The 25,241-nt window shown below is 37.1% G+C and overlaps 1 pseudogene; it reads left to right on the top strand.

Moving 5' to 3' along the window:
* LOC130458084 (putative high mobility group protein B1-like 1) overlaps positions 1-25,241 on the top strand; it is a 109,615-nt pseudogene that overhangs the window by 83,618 nt on the left and 756 nt on the right.

Raw genomic sequence — 25,241 nt, 5'->3', positions numbered from 1 at the left:
CTTACTAAAGCACTAGAAGCCATTGATATATATAGTTATAGCTATATAACTCTCATTCTCACCTCGGGAATGAAAGGGAATAAGATTTAATTTCCCTTAGTGAGCATTGTTTTGGGTTGAAAGACATTTTTAATTGTTAAAAATAAATAATAGCAGAAAAACAAATCAGGAACTTCAATTTAATCACCATTATGCCAAAATCATAGCAAATCAGACAAGTCTTTAATTGTTTTAAAAATTCAGACAAAACTACGAAATCGACTAATTTGGGAGTAAATTTAAATCTTGTGATTTTTAAAGCAGTATTTGAAAAGAATTATCTGGGAAGAAATATGGCTAACAAAAATATTGTTATATGGATTCCTCTGCATCTCCAAAGGCCTAAAAAATGTTCCTAACTGGTAGGCCCTAATAGAACAGAGAAATTTGGCAAATACAGAATCCCAACTAGCCATCCTGACTTCCTGGGCAAACAGTAAGAAAAATGCTCTCTCGAATCACCTTTTTTAGTAAATTTTCGCTGAAAGGGTCAAGAGATTTGGAGAGAGACTTCAAATTTCTGAACATTGCTCTAGTGTCCAGGGAGAAGACAGAAGAAGTTAGAGAGAAAATGAAACAGAGACTGCTAAGACACAGGCTAGGCCCCCAGGGTGGAAACCTTGGTAGACCTCAATGGGGCTCTGATGTAGAGCCCCCAACCAAGTGCAAAATCTAAAATTATATCTCTAATAATAAAAATATTATATTTTATGAGATTTATTAAGTGACCATTAGAAATCAAGGAATAAAGAGGATACAAAAGAAAAACCACGTGCCCGTGGCTAATTAGCCCATTTAAAATCCCCATGCTTAGCTTACCACCATACTTGTTGCATTATTCCAAAGAAGAGAGGACATGGGAGGAGTTACCACCAGTTAAATACCAATAACGTGATCCCACCAATGTGGAGACTCAGGAGAGATTATAGGGAATTTGGGGAAATACTAAGGACTTCTGGGGAATGAGGTCAAAGGTTCAAAATCTCCATTTATACACAGGGAAGGGAGCAGAGGAGGGGAAGGTGAGGACAGGATCTCACCTGGGGTACAAGTGTGAAGAATCTTACAATCTGGAAATTTCTTATTCTGACTCACTAAGTAGTAAACTCAATTGTTTCTACAAACTGAAGGAATAAGTGCTCTTAGTATATTATGTTACCCTGGGATAAAGCCTTGGCCATTCCAGATTAGTTATAGTACTGGATAGATAATGCAAAATGTAGGGGAAAATTTTAAAAGACATTAATTTGGCATTGGAATGGGCTTTTATAATTAGATTTGTCCATGTTATTGTTCAGTCATTCTACCATGTCCTATTCTTTATGACCTCCTTTTTAGGGATTTCTTGGCAAAACTTCTGGCGTGGTTTGCCATTTCCTTCCCAAGGAGATTAAAGCAAACAGAGGTTAAGTGACTTGACCAGAGCCACACACCTAGTGTCTGAAGCTGCATTTGAGCTCAGGCCTTCCTAACTTCAGGCCCAGCCCTCTATCCACCAAACCACCTACATACTTCTTATTTAACTAAAAATTCTTTAACTTAGTGGCCTCTATAACAACCATAGGCCTACTTAACAGCCTGGAAATTCACAATGATGTCTCTCTCCCTAAGATAAGAAGACCTCATACTTGCATTCTAACTCTACAACCATGTATTGAGGGGACAAATAATAAATGACTGCGAAACAAATAAATGAGTGCTCAATGAAGAAAGATGGCATTGAACACAATAGAGAAGTCACTTTCACAGAGACTATAATGTCACAATGAAGGCAAAAGTTATATTTGCTCTAGAAAAACTATAATTAAGAAAATCAGAAACTGATTTACTGCCATTCAGTCATATGAACAAGAGACACTATGGAGACATAATCCCTCCTGTTTCCATAGACCACCCTGGAGTCTGAAAAATATTCTGACTTAAGGAGGATTTGAGCTAATTTATTTATAACTGAGTTTTCAGACTGAGGAGTCATATTTGAAGTTGCAAGGAGAACCACACTCAGCCAACCAGTTTTAAATCTTGGGAAAAGATGAGGTGTGTCAAGCAAGTGAACAGGGACTACCTTATCTATATAGAACTTGGAAATGGTTCTGTAGAACTAAAATGTCCAAGGCTGGTGATAGAGATCCAAAAAATTAAGATAACTAAAATTTCAAAACTCTACATATCCAAAACAATAGTCGTATGAAATCTGATTCGACACCCAGATGTTTACACAACTCTTCTTTTCCTATTCCTTCAGCCTCAATAAACATTTTTTTTATTTTTTTTATTTTTATTAAAACCCTTACCTTCCTTCTTGGAGTCAATACTGTGTATTGGCTCCAAGGCAGAAGAGTGGTAAGGGCTAGGCAATGGGGGTCAAGTGACTTGCCCAGGGTCACAGAGCTGGGAAGTATCTGAGGCCAGATTTGAACCTAGGACCTCCCGTCTCTAGGCCTGGTTCTCAATGCACTAAGCTACCCAGCTGCCCAGCTGCCCCCACTCAATAAACACTTTTTAACACCTTCTGCATGTAGAACACAACGCTAGAAAGATTTTTTTTAAGGTGTTTTTTTAAAGGTGTTTTCATACTTTGCCCATTCTACTTTGTCTTCTTTAAATGCCTTCCTTATGTGAGTGTTTGTAAAATGTGTTGTTGTGCTTTTCTTAAAGTCAAAGCAGTTCTACTGGTTTGAAGAAATTGCTTTTTTTAAGCTGTAGGTCATATACTCTATACATCTCACTAATTAATAGCTAAGTCAGCATGTAAACAGAATGAAAATGGTAACTTCATTCCTTTAAGGAAAAAAGAAAACACTATTATCTTGCATTCTAGCTATGATACTAAACCTTTGGAAACCCTATAAGATTAAGCAAAATCCAGCTCCCAAAACTAGTTTCCAGGACAGAAAATATTTATTGCCCCTTTTCAGTATGATAGGAAAAAATAAATTAAGAGCATGTAAACTAGTCAGAAAGCAAATTAAATTAGCTTAGATGACTTCATTCATTCAACATTTATTAAGCAAACACTTGCAAAGTTTCTTATTGTGTGTAAAGCATCATGCAAGCATCTGAGGCAAATACAAAGTTTATATAAATCACAATCTTTGCCCTCATTAAGGTTACTGTGGGGAATGAGACACAGAGGCAGGTGTATCTCATGTACACAATGTCATGATATGTGCATTAGAAAGGTGTAAGGTCAAGTTGTTACATCAGTTCTCAGAGGAAACTTCCTGATTGCTATATGGAAGGAGGAAGGTTGAGAGATATTTATGAAAGCTTTTATTCAACAAATGAATGGGAATAATAATAGTATTTAACTCAGAGGGGTAGGGAAGACATCTGGGGCACAGAGTTCAGTGAAGGCAAATAGTGAATGCTTGATTGGTTTGGGGACAGATGGCAGAATCAGTTGCCAAGAGCACCGCATGAATGGAAAGTCATTATTTAAGTACCAAGTAGAGGAGTTTGAACTTTAATTGAGAGATAATAGGGAGCTATTGAAGATTTTTTTTTTTTTAGCTGAGAAGTGATAGGAGCAAATCACTTCATAATGAAGGATTAGACTGACAGTGGATAAGGATGACTTGGAATAGGGAGAGAATGAAAGGTGGATTAAGAGCCTAAGGATACCCATATAGATATAATAGAATTAGGTCTGCCTATGGTCTCTTCCCCTGAGCTTCAGTCTTACATCGTCAGATTTAAGTGATGCATTTCCACAAAGTCATCAGCCTTACTCTTTCTTCCAGTCATTAGTGCCCAAGTGGCAAGACAAAAGTCAAAATGCCTGGTGACATCTTGGGATGCAGGGGAACGTCTTGGCCTTTCTGATGTCCAAACAAGCTCTAGGTGCTCCATAGCACCTGCTTCAGTAAGATTTATGGCTGTTGGAACGCATTGTTCTCCATCCATTCAGCCATGGGAAGTCTTCACATGCTTGGGGTAGACCTCCACCTGTCAGGGATGGATATGAGACCTGCTGGTTTCCCTCTGCCTACTGGGACAGCTTTGCCATAGTGTGGCCATTGGACATGCTACAGCTTCTTGGAGCCATCGGTGAGAGTTAGATGGCAGGTAAACAAACAAGGTAGAGGAAGATAGCTCAGCAAGCCCTCACACCAGAGGTGCCAGCCCTCCCTGCTCATCCCCTCTAAAAGCTAGGTGGCAGACTGGGTAGAACACTGGACTTGGAAACATCTGAGTTCAAATTTGGCCTCAGACACTTACTAGCTGGGCAAGTCACTTAACTTCGTCTTTATTCCCCATCTGTAAAATGAAATGGAAAAGGAAATGACAAACTACTCTACTATCGCTGCCCAGAAAACCCCAGTGGGGTCACAAAGAATCAGACATGGCTGAAACAACTCAACATAACAACCAAATAATAGGCATTTAACAAATACCTACTGGTTTACTAACTGGTTGATTTAGTAGTGTCAGTGAGAACAGAAAGAGATGAATGAGAGAAGTATTACAATGATGAAAACTAAGACTTGAAAAATGCCTCGATATGAGAAAATAAGGCAAAGGAAGAATAAAAAATTAACTCGGGGTTATGAACATAGCAGCCTAGTTGAATGCATTTGTTAGAAATAATGGCATCAAAAAGATGTAGACAGATATTTATGCACACAAGCATATGAATTGAGTAGCTCTCTTCTGTTTATTATTAGTTATCATTGTTCCATCTACCTTGGAGATTCTAAAAGTAACTGAAAGAGAAGGGATGTTAACGTCTTACTCCTTAGCCTCTTACTTTTTATTACAAGGGTAAATAAAATAATCACTGTTTGAGACAGGTGTTTGAGGTCCCAGGTAGACATCCAGAAGATATGCATGGTAGAGGTTCTTGATATTCCCTGGACCACTTGGGCTTCAGGAATTTTATTCTTAGGATTCTTATGGACTCACTTTTTTTTCCCCTTTGACATTCTCTTTCTTTTCTCTGCTATATTCTTCTCTCCCTTGACTTTTTTTATGTCTTCAGACTACATGCCATGGGTGAGAATTTTCTGAGTTCTGTGTGTAAAACTTAATTCTGGAATCTCATTGTAGGAGTATTTTGGCAATTATAATTATTTACATATTTTTTAATCCTTCATCAGATTGTGGCACAATAGATAGAGCACTAGACCTAGATTCAAGAACATCCAAGTTTAAATACAGTCAAATTTACTTGTAAACCTGGGCAAGTCACTTAACCTCCTTCTCAATTTCTTCATCGGTAAAATGGGTACTATAAAAAGCCCTGCTTGTTATTGTTTTTGTTTTCTTCATGACCCCATTTGGGATTTTCTTGGCAAAGATACTGGAGTGGTTTGCCTTTTTCCTTCTCTAGGTCATTTTACAGATGAGGAAACTCAAACAGGGTTAAGTCACTTGTCCAGGGTCATCCAGCTAGTAAAATCTGATGCCAAATTTAAACTCAGATCTTCCTGCCTCAAGGCTTAGGGCTCTATTCACTGAGACACCTAGCTGCCCCAATAAAAGCACCCTATACAGGATTGTTATAAGGATAAAATGAGATAATATTGATAAAGCACTTGGTAAACGTTAAGTCTAAAAGTGCTATTCAAAGGCTACTTATTTTTGTTATTAATCCTTCATCCCAAAATGGACTGTGAATTGCTAGTCAAATTCAGAATCTGGTGACCCCCTGGCTACTCTATTAATAGATCAAACAAAAAATCATGACTCCCAAGGTCACTTTCAGACAGGATGTGTAAATCAATTAGCAAAGAATTTAATAAGGAGAGAATTTCAAAGTAAATAATAGGGAAAATTCAATCAACAAAAATATTCACGGTCTCCATCCATTAATGAATTCAATGTCCTACAAAATCACATGCCAGTAAGATTGGGTTTTAGTGTTGTCTGCTTCCTGCCAAAGCTAGAAAATGTCTCCTGTCTAAATCTTCACAATTTCACCTCTCTCTCCATTTAGAGGACTCACATGGAGTTCTGCAGCCATTCAATTCAGCTAGCTATATGAGATTATTAAGGTACAGCAACAACTCTTAGAGTCACAAAGGAAATCTCATTCAATCCTCTCATTTATTTGTTCATGTTGACTGAAATCCAATTTTATCGCTCTTCACTATCACATCAAATTCTGGGTACTATTCTCACTGCTTTTTAAATATCTTAACCAACAATAGATTTTTTGGGGAGAAGTCTTTGTGGCATGGTCACTTTTTGTTCCCAGACACACAGATTCATAGGATGTGGAGTTATGGGAATTTCTCTCAATGAATAATATTCATAGGATTTGAGCATTAGGAAAGATCAATTCTTGTGTTATTCTCTCTGCCAAACCTACCACATCTAATTCTGATTTAAATATTTTGAAATGTCTTACTTTGAAGGAATATAAGTCTAAATCCAAGAAAGTTATGTAATAGAATGTTCTTAAAGAAATACAGTATATAAAATAATAAGACTAGCTAAAAGAGGCCATGAAGATCAATTAATCAATTTTCCTAATTTTAAGGATTAGGAAACTGAGTCTTAGGGAAATTAAGTGACTTGTTCTATGTCATGCTACTAAGTAGTGTAGCCCAACTAATTAAAAATCTTGTGTTCTTTCCATAATACATGTTTCTTTGATTTTAATTTCAAAAATTTTATGCTGATTAGAAGAGAGAGGCTTTCTAAACATGTTGTATAATATTGTCCTTAAAATGCAGGCATTTTTTGAAAATTATTAGTCAGTGATTTGTTTAAATTTAAACAATTGTTTATAGAACTCTTAATTATATTATACTTACTATACTAGAACAAAACTTTTTTTTTTTTTGGTCCAGCAAGTGTTAAAATCCAATTTCCCATTTTTGATGCAACAAATATATTCCTAGAATCCATATTTTCATTGTGAGGCTGATTTTTTGAAAGAGTGTAAGACTCTACTTTTATCCCTATTAAAAGGGGGATAAAATATAATGAAAATGCTTATTCAGTTTCATCTATTTAGATTCAGTCCAGTGTTCTAGCCTGCCAAGATATTTTGTATTCTGATGTTATCAGGAGTGTTAATTATCTCTCCCAGGTTTATATCATCTAAAAAAATAATGGTCTTGCAATTTATGCCTTGATCCATGTCCTTAACAAAACCATTATACACTGGTAAGCACACAAAAAATCTCTGGAGTATTCCCTTGGAGATATCCTTCTGAATTGACATTGAACCATTAATAGGTTTAGTCATTCAACTAGTTCTGAATCCTCCTAACTGTACTATCATACATTCTTTATCTTTACAGTTTTCCACAAGTGTAGCAAGAGATCTTTTATTAAACACATTCTGTTGGTCTTTCAGTTTAGTAACCTATCAAAAAATAAGGTAGCCTTTCACAATCAATTTTATATGAGTCATTCTGGCTCTTTGTGATCACCAATTCTTTCTAAAAATATTCTTTAATGATACCTTTAATGTTATTTTAGAATTTTTTTAAGCCCTTCCCTTCCATCTTAGAATCAATACTGTATATTGGTTCTGAGGCAGAAGAGCAGTAGGGGCTAGGTAGTGGAGGTTAAGTGACTTGCTCAGGGTCACACAGTTAGGAAGTATCTGAGGTCACATTTGAATCCAGGACCTCCCATCTCTAGGCCTGGCTCTCAATCCACAGAGCCACCTAGCTGCCCTCAATATTTTAGAATTTTGATACAAGTTGAAGTCAAGCCTGCTAATGTTCATTTACTTCCCTTTTAATAACTGGGAAATCTTTACTCTTCTCCAATCCTGAAGCATCCCTTCCTTCCACCATGATCCCTCAAAGATAACTAACAGTAATTCTGATAGCATATCTTTCAATTGATTATTTTTTTCTGTGCCAAGGGATGTAGTTCTTATTGGGCCTGATCATTTAAGCTTATCAATAGTAGTACAGTGCTTTCTTATTATTCCCCTACTTATTTTATTTAGTCATTTTTAATCTTTTCTTTTTAATTCCAAGATTATTCTCTTTGGAGTAGAAAAGATATAGATATCTATAGAAATAGACATGCAGCAAGATGTAGATAGATAGATAGATATTTAGGCACACATGCATATGAATTGAGTAGCTCTATCTTCCCTTTATTTTTGGTTATCATTGTCCCATCTACCTTGGATATCCTACAAGTAGCAGAAGAAGAAGACATGTTAACATCTTACTCCTTAGCCTCTTACTTTATATTACAAGGATTCAGATGATACTAATTTGCCTACATGATCATGAGTTAATAACCTAATTTCATTGATCCTAAATTTCCTTCTATATAAAATATGGGAGGAGGAAAAAAAAGTGTACTACCAGCCTCAAGGGTTGTTGTTGTTTTTTTTAAATAATATTTTTTTTATCATTTCCAAGCATTATTCATTAAAGACAAAGATCATTTTCTTTTCCTCCCCCCACCCCCCCGTAGCTGACGCGTGATTCCACTGGGTATCACATGTGTTCTTGATTCGAACCCATTTCCTTGTTGTTGGTATTTGCATTAGGGTGCTCATTTAGCATCTCTCCTCTGTCATGTCCCCTCAACCGCTGTAGTCAGGCAGTTGCTTTTCCTCGGTGTTTCCACTCCCATAGTTTGTCCTCTGCTTATGGATAGTGTTTTTTCTCCTAGATCCCTGCAAGTTGTTCAGGGACATTACACCGCCACTAATGGAGAAGTCCATTACGTTCGATTATACCACAGTGTATTAGTCTCTGTGTACAATGTTCTCCTGATTCTGCTCCTCTCGCTCTGCATCACTTCCTGGAGGTTGTTCCAGTCTCCATGGAACTTCTCCACTTTATTATTCCTTTGAGCACAATAGTATTCCATCACCAACATATACCACAGTTTGTTCAGCCATTCCCCAATTGATGGGCATCCCCTCGTTTTCCAATTTTTGGCCACCACAAAGAGCACAGCTAGGAATATTTTTGTACAAGTCTTTTTCTCCATTATCTCTTTGGGGTACAAACCCAGCAGTGCTATCAGCCTCAAGGGTTGTTGTGAAGAACGCATTTTATAAATCTCAAAGTGCTAAAGTGAAAATGAGGTGCTCATGGTAGCAGTAGTATAGTAAACATAACAAGTGCTCCAATTTTCACAGGCGCCTTACTTGCTACAATTTTTTTCATGATTAATAGTGCTAAAATCTACTAAATGAATATAATCACTACATGTTCAGCAGTTTTTAACTTTAACCACTGGACATTTAGATTTTTCTAGATTTTTGCTATTATCTATAAGCTACAAACAGCATCTGGTTTATTTTGAGTAATGGGAATTGAATTAATGTCCATTATTACAATTCATCATGAATGACCAAATTGATATCCAACAAGATTGAACCATTTTACAATGGCACCAGCTTTGATATGCCTATTTCTTTTCTAGTTTTCTTTTTTTTAACCTTCATGCCCAATATATTGATGCATTCTTTTTCTCTTTTTTTTTGATGAAATGTGTCTAGTATCACTGTATCAGGTTTTCTTGGGTGAAACTAGGTATTGTTTTTATGATTTGTTATTTGACCAACATATTCTTTTTTTTTTTCCAAACCTTTACCTTCCATCTTGGAATCAATACTGTGTATTGGTTCCAAGGCAGAAGAGTGGTAAGGGCTAGGCAATGGGGGTCAAGTGACTTGCCCAGGGTCACACAGTTAGGAAGTGTCTGAGGCCAGATTTGAACCTAGGACCTCCCGTCTCTAGGCCTGGCTCTCAATCCACTGAGCTACCTGGCTGCCCCCTGACCAACATATTCTTAAGGATTATATTCTACAGTCTCCATTTATTTACATACTTTATTTAGAGTCTTTTATTTACTATCATTTTATTGTGGCATGGTTAAAAAACGATGCTTGATATTTTGGCATTTATTAGTTTTTATACCACAGTGCTTGGTCAGTTTTTGGACGGTACCTTGTAAATTTGAGAAGTACAATCTTTTTTATTTCCATTCAGCAATAACAAGAGATCTATGATAAGTAACTTTTCTAAAGTTCTATTAATTGTTTTAACATCTTTCTTTGTTTCTTTCTGTTAGATATGTCTAAATCTGAAAGAGGCACATTGATGCCCTTTACTATAATTTTACTCTCTTTCTTCTTATACTTCAATTAGCTTTTCCTTTAAGTATTTAGTTGCCATGGTGTTAAATAAATGTATATTAAGTATTATTAGTATATTATAATCTATAATCCCTTTAAATATAATGTAATTTTCCTAATTGTTTCATTAAGATTTGCTTATTAAGTCTCTCTTTAGGCCTGTGTCTTTTGCTTATACTCCCAATATCAATTTTTATTTTTATTATATTATAGGCTATAAATGATATGTTTAATATTTCTGTTTATTTATATTTATTTAAGATTCCTCTATGCTCCAACACTTATATATGCATCTTGTGATGCTAAGATTTTTTTAAAAGCACATAAGGGGAGCATGATTTAAGCAGAACATGAGAAATAGAATGGAAAAAAGGGAATTAAGACATTATGAAAATATTTACATTCTTTATTTACATATTTTAAAAATATGTAAATGTAAAAATTTTACATTCATAATATTCCATTAATCTTCTACATCTAGATGATTTCTGTCTTTTTTAAACTTCATCAGTCTTTCTCTTTGTTAAAAATAGCACCTAATATGGGATAATTTGTTTCATTACTTATTTTTCCTTTTACCTTTCTTGTATTTCTATTATTTGACATGTTTGTGATTGAGCAGAAATGCCTTCAATACATCTCTTTTGTTGACTGTTAGTCTTTTTTCATTGATGCTTGTAGAGATGGCATTTTGGGTTGTAGCTTAAACTTCTTTGGTTGACAAAAATACTATTTCATTTCCTTCTGAAACTTCTAGTAGTTGCAAAACAATAACCTTGTATTGTTTTCATTTCATTTCCTTCATATATAAAGGTCTTTTTGCTTACTGGTTGAAGAATTTGCTTGTTATTAGAATTATACAACTCAATTCTTGTGTCTTAAGTGTGCTGGACTGAGTGTTGGACTTTAGTCAGGAAGATGGGTACAAATCCTGTCTTTATGACTTTCTATATTCATTGGCAAGTCTGAATTTTATCTGTATTTATCTGAACCTCAGTTTCCTCACCTATAATATGAGAGGATTGGATTCAATGATGTCTAAGTTTCTTTCCATCTCTATAGCTATTATCATATGAATGTGGGGCATAGGGTTTGTCTGTCTGCTTGTTTTCCCAGAGATGCTCCAGGTAGCCTTTCAATTGATGAGGTTTTTTTTTTCCCCTGTATTCAAAAGTTCTACTTAAAAAAAAAAATCATGTACTGAAATAAGTAACCTGAAATTATATGTGTGTGTTTATATATATAATATATGCATATATATATATATATATAACTAAAATAATAGTTTATATTAAGATAAGGGAAGGAAGGGAAGGGAATTGGGTTGATCTATCCAAAACCTATAAATAACCTTTCCCCAAAAAATCAAGTTGATAACCTACACTATTTAATACTTCTCTACCTACAAATCTAATTCCTATAACTAGCTAAATTAACCCCCCTTAGTTCATATATTAAAGTGGTAAGGAATTGAAGGTAGCAGGAACAGGGCTCAAAGGAAAGAGTTCTCACTGACATTTGGTACTTGAATGTCTTAAGCAGCTCTGTTGGAAATCACTCTCAGCATCAACAGGATCCACAGGAACAGACTGGATCACAAGGAAAGCCATAGGAGAGAGCATATCTAGCTCTCTAGGTCCACCCCAGGAGACTAGACAGAAACTTCTCCTCCTTCCAGCTTAACTGTCTTTCTGAGAAGCAGCACCAACCCCTGCCACTTCTCCAGAGTTCTGGAACCTTCCTGCTTCTGCCTTTCAGCATTGCTCCTGCTCCTGCTCATTTCCCTATAACAGTACTGGATTATTGTCAAATTCAGATACAAATTATTCTTGCAGACAGCATATTGACTTAGAAAAGTACAACTTAACACTTCGGTATTCCAAATATGCCATTTTCTCTTTGTTTTGTCAGAGAAACTAACCCCTACAGGTGCAATTTTATTCTCACAAATTGAATTTTATTACAAATTGAAAGCAATAACTTCTGACATATAGTCATTCCTAATTTCTTCTCTTATTGATTTTGTTTTTTTTTTCTTTTGAATACTTTTGGAACTTCATGTTGTTCCATGCTCCCTTAGAATCTATAAGATTCTGTGTTTTATCACACACCAATTCACTTTGCTTCATCTTGTAATATTTACTTATTATTTATCCTTCTTCCTAGCTTTAGGATCCTCTCTGTTGATTTATCTACTTGAATTCTGAATATTTACTGAATTATCTTCACATTTTTTCTTATATGCCCCATACTCCCCAATCATTCATTTTCTGACTCCTCTAACTTTAAAGTTGGGTATATCCCCTTTACCATCAGTAGCTCCCTGGGCTGCAAAACTGCTTCAGTCTTCTCCCACATCAGAGGATTTTACATTCACCAACGTGGGATTCTGCCCTAAGTGGCTATTGAGGGAAACAGGACTAGCTTCGTTTGGATTTCAGAATCTTTCCTTGAGGGTCAATACAGCCACTCGTCTATCTACCAGATTTCTTCCTTTTCCTCTCCTCTTTTCTTTCTCTGGCTGGAATAAATTAATGAATGTCACTTTTCTCAAGGTAGCAGAAGGACAGAGGGATGATGTCCTGGACAGTCTCTATTGCCTTGTAGGTCCCTAACATAGGGGCTACCTGAAGCAAAAGGCATTAAGTTCTCCACCCATCTTCTCTCATGGGAAAGCAAAACCAATGTCTGCTTCTTGTTATGAAATGGAGAGTACATGGGGGGAAGTGTGCCAGAAAAAGGATCTCAATATGGGTCTCAGACACAAACCCAGGGGTTGATTTTTATCTCTTCCAAAAGTTGAGGAAGTGTATTGAGTGAACACTTAAATGATTGGCATTCTCTGGTGTTCATTCATAAAGATTCACCCGATGCCATAATCCTTGGCTCCTACCTCTCTCTCCTGATGGTTCAGTGATGATGTTTCTTTCTCCTCTGTGAAATTCTCAACTCAAACTGGTTCTGTTCCCCTGCGGTAGCCCTGACAGGTCCCAGTTGGATGTGAGGCATAGATAGGGTTGATTTCAGACTTCTTAGACTATTGTCCCTCTCCCAATATGTAACTTATCTGGTAGTTGCATTGACCCTGAATGTTACCGTGGTTCTGACAGTTGTCCTGACTTCAGGTCTTTTGGAAAGCTTCAGACATGTGTGCACTTTTGAGCCTTGTCTGGTTGTACAATGGCCCAAGAGGGATAAATAACATTGCTATGATTTCAATAGACCATGGATGAGATCTTACTTCCGAAACCATTTAACAAAGTTCATAGAATGAGTGTACATTGGCAAAAACAGGGTAAGATTTGAGAGTAAAAAATAATTTATGAATTTTAATTCAGGACTTCCTGGCTCCAGGCTCAGAACTCTATCTACTAAACTATCTGCTGCCTGACATCGTATATTATTTTTAAATTTAAATTTAAATTTAATTTAAAAAATATCCTTGAAGCTATCATTAACAGATCACTTAAGTACAGAGAGTTTATGGTCATGTTTTGATCTGCTCCACTGATTTGCTTTCTCAATACAGATACATTTACTTGCATGACTCATTTTTGCAGAAGGAACTCTTTCTGATGACATAAAGTAGATCTAAAACAATGATCACAATGATATGTTCCTGGGATTAGAAGTTTCAGGGATAAAGAGGTACATTCAAGGCCACAAATGCTGAGATCTTTAAATAGCATCTTGATCTTGAGCAATCTTTTTTAAAATTTGAAATTGAACTTGTTTTGGCCAAAATGGAATTAGATGTGAAGAGATGCTTGCATTCATTATTAGACAAAGGAGCTTTGGAAATATCTTAAATATACTTAATTTGGGGAGGGAAGGAGAGTACAAATTTAAAAAATTTTACCCAGGATAGCTGGGTCATTTTCTTCTTTTTTAAACTGTAATAAAGCAATTTTTAACTATCCCAAGCTATAAAAATCACTCTAAAACAGTAACGTTTTACAAAGTGTTTTACATACCATCATGGCAAGGAGAGAGAGAAATCTCATATTCTCCCTCACTTGGTATAAGTAACTGCCATTAAACTCGCCTCTTTTTTCATGAAAATGAGTAATTGGGTTCTCCCTTATATTTTTGGTTTTTGTCCTTCCAAGGTCCCTGTTACATGAGCCATAAAGCAAAATAAAGTTGTCTATTTTATTCATCTGAGGCTAATACCATATTTGTGAGCCTCTAAGCCACTCCAAGATCAAATATAGACCCAGATTGATAGTTCTCCATTTTTTCTGCATTCTACACTATATGTGTGTATACATAGATACAAATATCCAGGTATGTAAACATGTGCATATATAAATATATGTATGTTTATATACATGTAGTAAATTGTGTTCAGAAGGAACTCTGCTATAGTTTATAAGCTTCTCTAACCTTCACTGAAATTGTATGTGAACTCTAGTTCTTTTACCGATAAAATATATTCTCTTTAAGCCTTAGAATAAGCCTAGAAGGCAAGTCCTATATATTCATTATTATTATTCCCATTTTACAGATGAGGAAACTAAGCATGGAAGAAGTTTAGGGACTGGCCCATGATCCCATGCAGTGTTTGAACCCAAATCTTACTAACTTCAAGTATAGAGCTCTATTCCCTATATCACACTATACCACTGGGGCTGTTTCCTCATCCAAAAAATGAGAATAAGATGGCACTTTTACTGCCTACCTCTGTGTTTATTAGGCTTTGTAAACCTTAAAAGCCTAAGTAAATGAATTGTTGTTGCATTTATTGTTTAAATACACAATGGGGGAGACATACAGACAATAGTAATGGCCTGAAAACTTAATATGGCTAAACAGTGTAACATGGCACCAAAAATATGAATGTGCTCTTAAGGCTACTGTTGCTCAGACATTTTCAGTTGTTTCTGACTCTTCACCACCATATTTGGGGTTTTCTTGGCAAAGATACTAGGTGGGGTTTGTCATTTCCTTCTCTAGCTTATTTCATCGATGAGGGAACTGAGGCAAACAGGGTTAAGTGACTTGGGTCACATAGATAGTAAGTATCTAGGATTGGACTTGAAATTAGTTCTTCCTGACTCCAAGCCCAGTGCTCTATCCACTGAACCATGTAGCTGCCCTTAGATGCTCTTAGGGTATATTAAATAAGAATCATAATGTCCAGAATGAAGAGTCATAGTTCCCACTGTGCTCTCATCTCTGGTTAAAGTACACCTAGAACATAGTTTCCAGTTCCAGGTGTCCCATTTTAGCAAGGGCATTGATAAAGTGACTTATGGTCCAGAGGAAAGTGACCAAGATGAGGAGAGATTGGCCTCTATTCTATATGAGGATTTGCTAAAGGATATTTAGGATGATAAAGATGAATAATTCAATAAAAAAGAATACTGGCTTTGTAGTCAGAAAATTTTAGTTCAAATCATAACTCTCCTGTTTACTGTGTAACTATGGACAAATCCCTTAACCTTTCCAGGCCCCTGAATCATCTAGAAAGAGAAGAAGTTGGACTAAATGATCTTGAAAGTTCCTTTTATCTCTAAATACTATGAAATTCAAGGGGAAAATGAGAGCTGTTTTCAAGTATTTGGAAGGTAATCATTTGGAGAAGAGATGAATATTATTTTATTTGCCCAGAGCACAAAACTAGGAACAATAGGTAGGAGTTCCAGAAAGACAGATTTCAGCCTGATAAGAGGAAAAACTTCATAATTAGAGCTGCCTGAAATTGGAACAGGCTGCCCTGAGAAGACCTGACCTCCCTTTCACTGAAAATCTTCACATGAAGGCTTAGAGGAGCACTTGATGGGGATGTGGTAGAGAACGTTTTCCCTCATGGATTGTAGGAAGTGATGTGTGAGGTCCCTTCCAACTGTGAGGTTCCATGGGCCTCAGATTACACTGTGACTAAGGGCAAGAGAATCAAAACAAATTCAAACTGGTTGATGTTAGCAGCATGTGACTTTTTGATCAAGGACAGCAAAGGAAATTCCATGATCATGCATTTATAGCAAAGGCTCCTTGTTAAAAATCCATGCACTGGCAAAAGAAATATGAATATTTCAGGTACAAGCTTTAGGTACAAGAATAAGGTAGCAAATGCAAATAAGATAAAAATTTTCATTTTCAACCCTTGCATGCATATACATTTACCAGAGATAAAAACAAATCTCAGCTAACTCATTAAAAGTAAAAACTGGGGTGGGGTGAAGGCAGCTAGGTGATTTAATGGATAGAAACAAGCCTGGAGACAGGAGGTCCTGGGTTCCAATATAGCCTCAGACACTTCTGTGAGACCCTGGACAAATAACTTAATTCCAGTTACCTAGCCTTCAACAAAGCTGATAATATCAATTCCAAGACGGAAGGTAAGGATTAAAAACAAAGTAAACAATAGCAGTTACTAGCCATTATTTGAAGAAGAGTCATGAAACTACAGATTTATTTGTTTTAAGATTTATGGGAAATGGGGCAGCTGGGTAGCTCATTGGATTGAGAACCAGGCCTAGAGGTGGGAGGTCTTGGGTTCAAATCAAATCTGTCCTCAGACACTTCCCAGCTGTGTGACCCTGGGCAAGTCAATTAACCCCCATTGCCTAGTTCTTACCACTTACACAGTAGTGACCCCAAGATGGAAGGTAAGGGTTTTATTTTTAAAAAAGAAATGATTTATGGGAAACAATAAGAAATGAATAGTGGTAAACTGAATTTCAGACTAGTAAAACAAAAATGAGCATTAACAAATACAAAATGATCACTCTATCCTTCTCCTACTTGCATCTCTCTTAGGTACCTGTAACATCTGTAAGAAAGAAAATTAGAAACTTAAAAAATAACCAGTAGTTTTTCATAAGAGTGAGAGTTAGAAGGCCCTTAACATTTGGTCAGATCCCTTCCTTATACAGATGAATTAAAAGGCCTAGGACAAAATCTTAAGAATATTTGTTGTGGCTATAAAATTCCTTTTTTTTTCCTTTTCTTTAGAAGTACCTTTTAAGATTTCTCTGATAATGCAAATAGAAAAGTAGGCCTGATGTTATAGAAATTTCTTTTCCTTATTTCTCACTGTGATCATAGCACAAAGAAATGTGCTCCAAATTGTTTTTAAACGTTTTGTCCACATGAAAACTTAAAATGGGTGAGCAGAATAAGACAATCAGTTAAGATCATATATGAAAGGTGTTAGAATAATAAAATGGCCTTGTTTTTGCTGTAGCAATAAAATGACCAAGTGCAATGACTTGATTTAATAAATCATCTTTCAAAAAAAAAAAGGCCTAGGACAGTCAAGTGGCCTCCCCAGTGATTCACACCCAAGTCCTTCCAACTCTAAACCCAATGTCTACCCATTAATATAGCCCTACTCTAATATTTACCATAAACTGCCCAGTGTTTCTTTTAGATTGCAAATTATAAGAAAACACAGATAATATTTTCTTTTGATAACACCAAGCACAGAAAGAACATTGAGGAAAAGGATGTCTAATATTTTTTGTCCTAAGTATAATGACTTCTAACCACATGATAAACAATTTGGGGTGGGTTAACTGCCACCTAGATGATCTATTTCTAAATCTTTTTTAGTTGTGCCTTTTTAGCCATCTTGTCTTCATTGTCTGATAATCTTCCCCTAACTCATCCCAGGTTGGTTCAGCTCTTGGTCCTCACCAACTGTGTGGTTTTTGTTGTTCAGTTGTTTAGTTGTGTCTGATTCCTCATAACCCCACGAAGAGGAGAGGAGAGGAGAACAGTGGAGAGGGGAGGAAAGGGGGAGAGGAAGAGCTGAGAGGAGAGAGGAGGGGAGGACAGGGGAGAGGAAGGGAGGAGAAAGGAGGAGAGGAGAAGGGAGGGAGCAGAAGAGGAAGAGACATAGGGACAGAGAGTTCAACACGTTTACCTTAAGATGAGACTGCTTATCTAATCTTGCTTATACTAATGCAATGCCTCAGCAGCATTCCACTAAGAGGACAATGGCCTGAGTACAGCAGCCATTCAAGGAAGGCATTACATCCTGGGGATGGAGGGCCCAGGGGCTTGGGGACAGATAACCTCACCAGAGGTCAAAGATCCACCTGCTCTTAGAATGCAAGAGTCCCTGGCAGCCCTTTGATCTGGGAATCACAGCCCTCCCCTCGTCTAGATGTAATGTAATATGGCTCTTTTCTATTTTCCACCCTCCTCTTTCTGGCCACAGAGCTCTTCTCCATCAGCTATAACAAATTCTGGGGCCAGAAAAGCCGGGGTGGGGGTGGGGGTGGGTGTTAAATGCCTGGAGACGTTGTGGCATTAAAATAAAATCGAATGAGATAACATATGCAAAGCGCTTGCAAAGCTCACTGTGCTGTATGTAATTGTTGGTAGTATTCGATGACACTGACCTTGCCCTCAAGTCACCCCAAGTCCCTGTTGGCTCCTGATTTGACAGGATGTCCTGTGGTTCTCAGCTCTGGGTCTGCATTCTCTGGTCACAGTTGGGGGAGGGGACAGACACTTTGGAAGCCCCGACGTCACCGGGCATCTATAATTCACCCTCAATATGCATTACTGAGCAGGTCGGTTAGGAAGATGGAGGCCTAAGTCTGGAGCGCTGCTCTTAGGTGCAGACAGGATCCAGAGAGCCCTTTCCTTTTGCTCTTGGCTCACACTTTTTGTCAGAGCACTGTGAAGAGCTGTATGATTTATTAAAAGCTTTCAGGTGCATCATTTTCCTTCTTACTTCTTACAGCTAGAAATCTGCCTTACATAATTCTCTATTTTTCTGAAGGGCTCGAGATAACTTAGACTCTTGACCTCTTCCTTACCATTTAAGTGTTTTTCCAGCTGGTGATTGTTTATTCTCAAAAACAGATTCGTTTTACTTAAAACTTACTCTTTAAAGGGTAAAACAACATGCTCTCTCCAAGCTATTAAATTGATTTCAAGGCTTCTCTAACAGCCAGATAAGAGAAACTTGATTTTCCAGTAAAGAAAAAGTTACCTTAGATAAACTTATTTCTAAAAGGAGTGGTTGGCCTGATTCCTATATATAATCTCAAAAGCTTTGGGGATTTTCTAGACTAGTTATATATTTGTTTTCTTTCTTTTCTAATTGACAATTCCTCTGTTAAAATATACTCAGACTGGGGTGGGGGGAGAGAAAGGGGGAGAGAATTAAACAGAAAGAATCCCAAGATGGGCCAAATCCTAAATCAATAAATCAGCAAACATTTTTAGGCACCTACAAAATTTTAGGTGCTGTGCTATACATTAGGATAGACCCTGCTATCAAAGAGCTTATATAAGAAGCACTACATATGTAGGTTTGAGTGGAATAAATATGAAAGAAAGAAATACAAATAAACTTGAGCTAGATAAATATAAGATAGTTTGAAACAGGCAGAACTATAAAAAACAGGAAAAGATTCTTGTAGAAGGGAGTACTTGAACTGTTTCTTGAAGGAATACTGAGATTCTGTGACAAGAAGTAAATTCCAGGCATGGAAAGAGATCGAGGGAGAGGAGATGGAGTATTATGTATATAAGGAACAGAGAGAAGGCAAGTCTGATTGGACCATAGAGTGTAATAGGAGTAATAAACTAGAAATATAGGCTGGGGCCAGATTGTGAAGTTTTAAAAAGTCAGCAGAAAGGAAAGATAAGTAACTAAGTGGATAGAGAGCCAAGCCGAAAGAGCAGAGATCCTGGATTCAAATTTGACCTCAGAAACTTCCTAGTTGTGCGACACTGAGCAAATCAATCATTGCCTAGCCCTGACCACTCTTCTGCATTGGAACTAATACTTAGTATTGATTCTAGGACAGAAGGTAAGGGTTTAAAAAAAAAGTAAGCATAAGAATTTATGTTTGTCCTAGAGGCAATAGAAAGTCACTGGAGTACACTGAATGAGGGTAAAGATGTGGTCAGACCTGGGCTTAAGGAAAATCACTTGGGTGTGTAAAAAATAGACTCGAATACAGGACTACAATCCCCACAAGCATTTGCTCCACTTCCCCAAAATGCTTTGTAATCTCATGGGAATTCTGAGGTGGGCCGAGATCAAGGAAGTATTTAAGCTGGTGGCAAAGGTTTTTGGGGGTCTTTTGGACTTCCGTTTTGGAGCAGGGGCGTCTCTTCCATGATGTGAGGTTATTTTGTCTAGGCCTCTGGCCTAGGCACATGTTTCTTACTTGTATATTCTTTAATCCTTAATCCTTAATAAACCTCTAAAAAATATAATACTCCTTGCAGAGAGAAAATAATTTCTACCTGCCTCAGATGGCGACCACTAGATTGGATGAGAACTTCTCAAATTTTTTAGCCTAGATAATGATTTTTTTAAAGCCACATTTCTCCAAGATGCTCTTTAGAAAACCATCTTGGTCAGCTCCTGCCTACGGCCCTCTCTGGCTTCTGCTTCTGCTCCTGGCCTCTCACCTGGTGCCCGAGCTCCCCGCCCTACCTGTCTGCGTTCCAGCTCCTGGCCCTACCCACCCCAGCTGTCTGTCTCTCACCCATCTGGCCTCCGACCCAGATGGCTCATCACCCCAGCCCCAGACCCACAAGCGTGACCCCAGCCAGCTCATCACCCAGATCCTTGGAGCAGATCGATCAGGACTCATTGCGAATAGCTGGTAACAGTATTGGCCACGTGGGCAGAGGGGAGAGAGGAGAGGGAAAGGAGAACGGGTAATTTTCCCTTAGGCTAAGCCTCCACATGCGTGGATGGGGGTATTGACCACAGGGGGTTCATAGGAGGAGAGAGAGAAGAAACAGACTTTTCAAACAGACTTTTAAGCAATGGACTATTTAAAAGGATACCTTTTGACTGGTCTGGTAATTTCATTGATTTCACCTGCGTGCCAGAAGAAAGATTCAGCCCAAAGATTCAATTTTAACTTTGAAGGGGCAAATGGGTGGCTCAACGAACTGGGAGCCAGACCTGAGGACATGCGGTCCTGGGTTAAAATCTGGCCTCAGATACTTCCCAGCTGTGGGGCCCTGAGCAGACCCCTTAGACCCCATTGCTTAGCCCTTACCACTCTGCCTTCTGACAATAGACATTTAAATGGATAAACCCCCAAGGAACTTTGAAGAGACTAAAGGCTATATTCTAAGGCATTTCAGACTCCAATGGTTTATAAAAACTCTCTGTATTTCTATTGCATTTTTTGTTATGGTTTAACTTTGTGATTTTAAGTTCATATATTACTGGATTCAATATTCTCTTACACTGAAGGTTGATTGAATTTATTTTGAATGTACTGAGTTTTGAAATTCTGTTGTTTCTCCCCTATAACTGTGCTGAACAAATATTATTGCAATTAAGCCCATATGAAAAAAAAACAGCCTTTTTATTTTGACTTTGTAAATTATCACATAGATGGACTTCAGGACTGGTGATAATTGTATAACAACCTTGGAAAAATTTAATGTGCTAAATACCTCAAATGATTTTAAGGGTTTTTTAAATATGATTTTTGGAATTCTTTTTTAACAATCTCTGGTTATTTTTGCCTGCCCCTACCACGAGGTAAGGCCCATTCTAGTAGCTGAAGTGAAATGTATTTTATAAACCCCAACCTTCCCACATGTGAATGGAAGTTGGGCAGTTAATCTCAAGGCATTTGTATCCCTATAAGCCTCCAAAAAAAAAAGGAGCATCCCTTTATTTATACTCTTCAGCTCACTATTTTACTTGCACCAGAATGATATATAGATTTCTTGATTATGTTCTTAACCCAAGATGAGTTTTACTTTGTTTAAAAAATATGTTTAAATACCAAGGTTGAAAGATTGCTATGTTTGTAAAAATTGTGACAAATGTCCATCAATTCATAGGTTTTAAAAATGTCATACAGCAACTTATGTGAAATGTGAAAGTGTGTTTGTTTGTTATTGTAATTAATTGGGCTCTTTAGAATTTTGGGGATATTGATACCTACATATTTGTACTACTGTATTTTTAAAAATGAAAAAGTTGTTACCTTGTTCAATTCATTTGCCTTCTACTCACAGTGAGCATGGCCAGATACAAAGAGGAAATGGATCTCATTTTTGGTAAGAAAGCCTTGTATTCTATATTTTCTTAGCTGACACAGAGTATCAATGAGTATAAGCTATATTTTTGAATTTTTAAAGCTTTTTATTATATTTTCCTTGCATGTGCAATATACTATTTGCTTTTTTTAATTTTTTTCTCTCCTTTTTATATTTGAAGCACATGTCACCAGCATTAAAATTTTCTTTAAACTTGATTTTTCAGTAAGATACATTTGCTAATGCATGCCCAAAAAGGCTTATGACTATAAAAATGATGCCACTAATTATTTAATAAATTATGGGACTTTGCTTAATGATTCTGTCTGATTCCAGGACAAGATATACACACAAGAGCCATTGCACAAAGCCAAAGAAAAGCCAATCCAGGATGGATTGATGCACTTCTAGGCCAATACAAAGGTCTTGAACCTAGTATGAAGACTTGAGGTTACTGTGTTTATCATTGCTAGACATAGGCTTTCCTTGTGTCCACACTCACTCTGAAGATACTCACAGATGAGTATCCCCAAACCTTGGCTCCTACTTGACTTCTATAATCTGGTCCCTTTCTTTTCTGCCTCTCATAGTGTGGTACCTTTCTGTAGTCCTGGCTATTGACTGGGTAAATGCATCATTGCTTAGATCATTTTGATTGGGCCCTGATTGAAGGACCTGTTATAGATTTTTTTTCTTTTACTTGGAATTTTTACACATAAGACTTTGATAGTCTATATTTTCATCCAGAAATTTTTTCTTTTCTTTTGGATTTTTCTGATGTTTTTTTTTTTATTTCTCTTGCCAATTGATTCATATACCTCATACCTCAGCCATGCATCCCTAAGTGATCCTGGTTTTTTTTTTTATTCACCCTCTTAACGGGGGGAATGTAAAAAAAATATATATCATTATTTAAATTGCAAAGTTTAAATTCCTTTTGACAAGAATTTTAGGTAAAGAAGATGCTACCTCTCTGAATCCAGAAACTGAACTGTTGGAGAAGCTACCATGAAGAAGCCTCCAGACCACAAGCTGCACAAAAATGAACTTTGGGTGTAGTTGATTGAACATTTATTTGTATGTATACTTTCATGCCAAAGGGGACTGCCCCATAACTGGCTTTCTGTCAATGTGTCCAGTAATTATTGGTTTTGTTTTGTTTTTTGTTTTTTTCTCTTATCCTCAAATTATTGTAATCTTTAAATTGATTATGTTTTTATGATCCTTTGGGGAAGGACTTCTTCCCAGAGGATCAAACGGAGGAATGTAAAAAATAGACTCGAATACAGGACTACAATCCCCACAAGCATTTGCTCCACTTCCCCAAAATGCTTTGTAATCTCATGGGAATTCTGAGGTGGGCCAAGATCAAGGAAGTATTTAAGCTGGTGGCAAAGGTTTTTGGGGGTCTTTTGGACTTCGGTTTTGGAGCAGGGGCATCTCTTCCATGATGTGAGGTTATTTTGTCTAGGCCTCTGGCCTAGGCACATGTTTCTTACTTGTATATTCTTTAATCCTTAATCCTTAATAAACCTCTAAAAAATATAATACTCCTTGCAGAGAGAAACTAATTTCTACCTGCCTCAGTCTCCCTAAATTTTAATCTTTACAGGTGGCTATATGGAGAACCAGGAAAAGAAGGGGAAAATGGGGAATAATTGTAAGGGGGAAGGGGGTGGTTTAAGAGAAGAAGAGAAAAGAGGAAGTTTCCAACACCTTAATTTTCTTAGTAAAGTTAGAGGTAGGTAGGGTCCTTAGCTTGAAGGGTCTTGTCATGGGAGATATAAGGAAAAGCGGTTAGAATAGCTTTTGTGGAAAGTGAGAAAATGAATAAATTTGTTGTTGTTGAGTCATTTTTCAGTCTTATACAACTTTGTGACTCCAAGTAAGGTTTTCTTGGCAAAAATCCTAGAGTACCACTTCTTTATTTGACTAATTTTATAGATAAAGAAACTGAGGCAAACAGGGTTAAATGACTTACCCAGAGTCACACTTGTCCAGTATCTGAGGTGAACTCAAGAAGATGTGTCCTAAATCTAGCCCAGCATTCTAACCACTAACCACCTAGCTACTTCTTCTAAGCCGCCATCTTGACTGGAAGTCCTCCCAGCTACTCCTTAATAAATCAGTGAAAGGATTGTCTGGCTGTACTGAGGGCCCAGTTGAAATTATATAACATGAATTGATCTTATACTAAATCCTAAAATACTTTCCTCACAACCTCAGAATAGCTTAATTAAATTTGAGGAATGATACATTTTTCTTAATTAAAACTTTTTTGAGTTGCTTACCCCCACCCCCCAGGCCTCATTTCCTCAGGTATAAAATGAGTAGTTTAAACTAAGTGATTTTCAAATTCCTTCTACCTCCAATATTCTGTGATTTCATCAATTATTTTCCCTACACACACTTTAGTATCAAACTAGAAAAAAAAAACTTTACTATCTGTAAACATTCTCAGATGTTCATACAGGGATATATAACTTCCTATAAGATAACAATTATAAAAAAAGTAACCAAATTAAGTTTAAAAGCACATGAATCAAGGGGAAAGGATGTTAGATTATCCATGGGGGTGGGGGGAGGGATGAGCTGGGGAGAGTTGTTGGGCTTCTATTCCTTTAGAAGTCTCTCAGATCTTAGCATCTAGATGGTGCTCTCATGGTCATTACAGTATATCAGACTCCACAGAAACAGCCCAAGGCAAGTAAGAGCCAAATGGCACTGGGCTACTCTGTGTAACACTAAGGGAAAATAATCCAAAATGGACAGAGGTGACCTAACAAACTGAGAGGGAAAATGCCTTCATATTCCTTCTTTGTTTAAACCTAGAATACAAGAAAAGGCACTCAGATGCTTCTGAGAACTCAGAATTTCCAAAAAATGCTTAGAAAGGTGGAAAACAAAGTCTGCTAAAGAGAAAGGAACACTAGGGGCAGCTAGGTAGGTAGCTCAGTGGATAAAGAGCCAGGTCTAGAGATGAGAGTTACTGGGTTCAAAACTAGCCTCAGATACTTCCTAGCTATGTGACCCTGGACAAGTCTCTTAATCCCAATCCCCTAGCCCAGTGATGGCAAACCTTTTAGAGATGGAGTACTGGGGCCCACCCCCATCTCAATCCCCTGCCTTATCCCAG

This window comes from Monodelphis domestica, chromosome 3 (genome assembly GCF_027887165.1).
Source record: "Monodelphis domestica isolate mMonDom1 chromosome 3, mMonDom1.pri, whole genome shotgun sequence".
Classification (NCBI taxonomy): domain Eukaryota; kingdom Metazoa; phylum Chordata; class Mammalia; order Didelphimorphia; family Didelphidae; genus Monodelphis; species Monodelphis domestica.
Note: the sequence above shows the minus strand (reverse complement) of the source record. Positions and strands in the feature narration are given on the sequence as shown.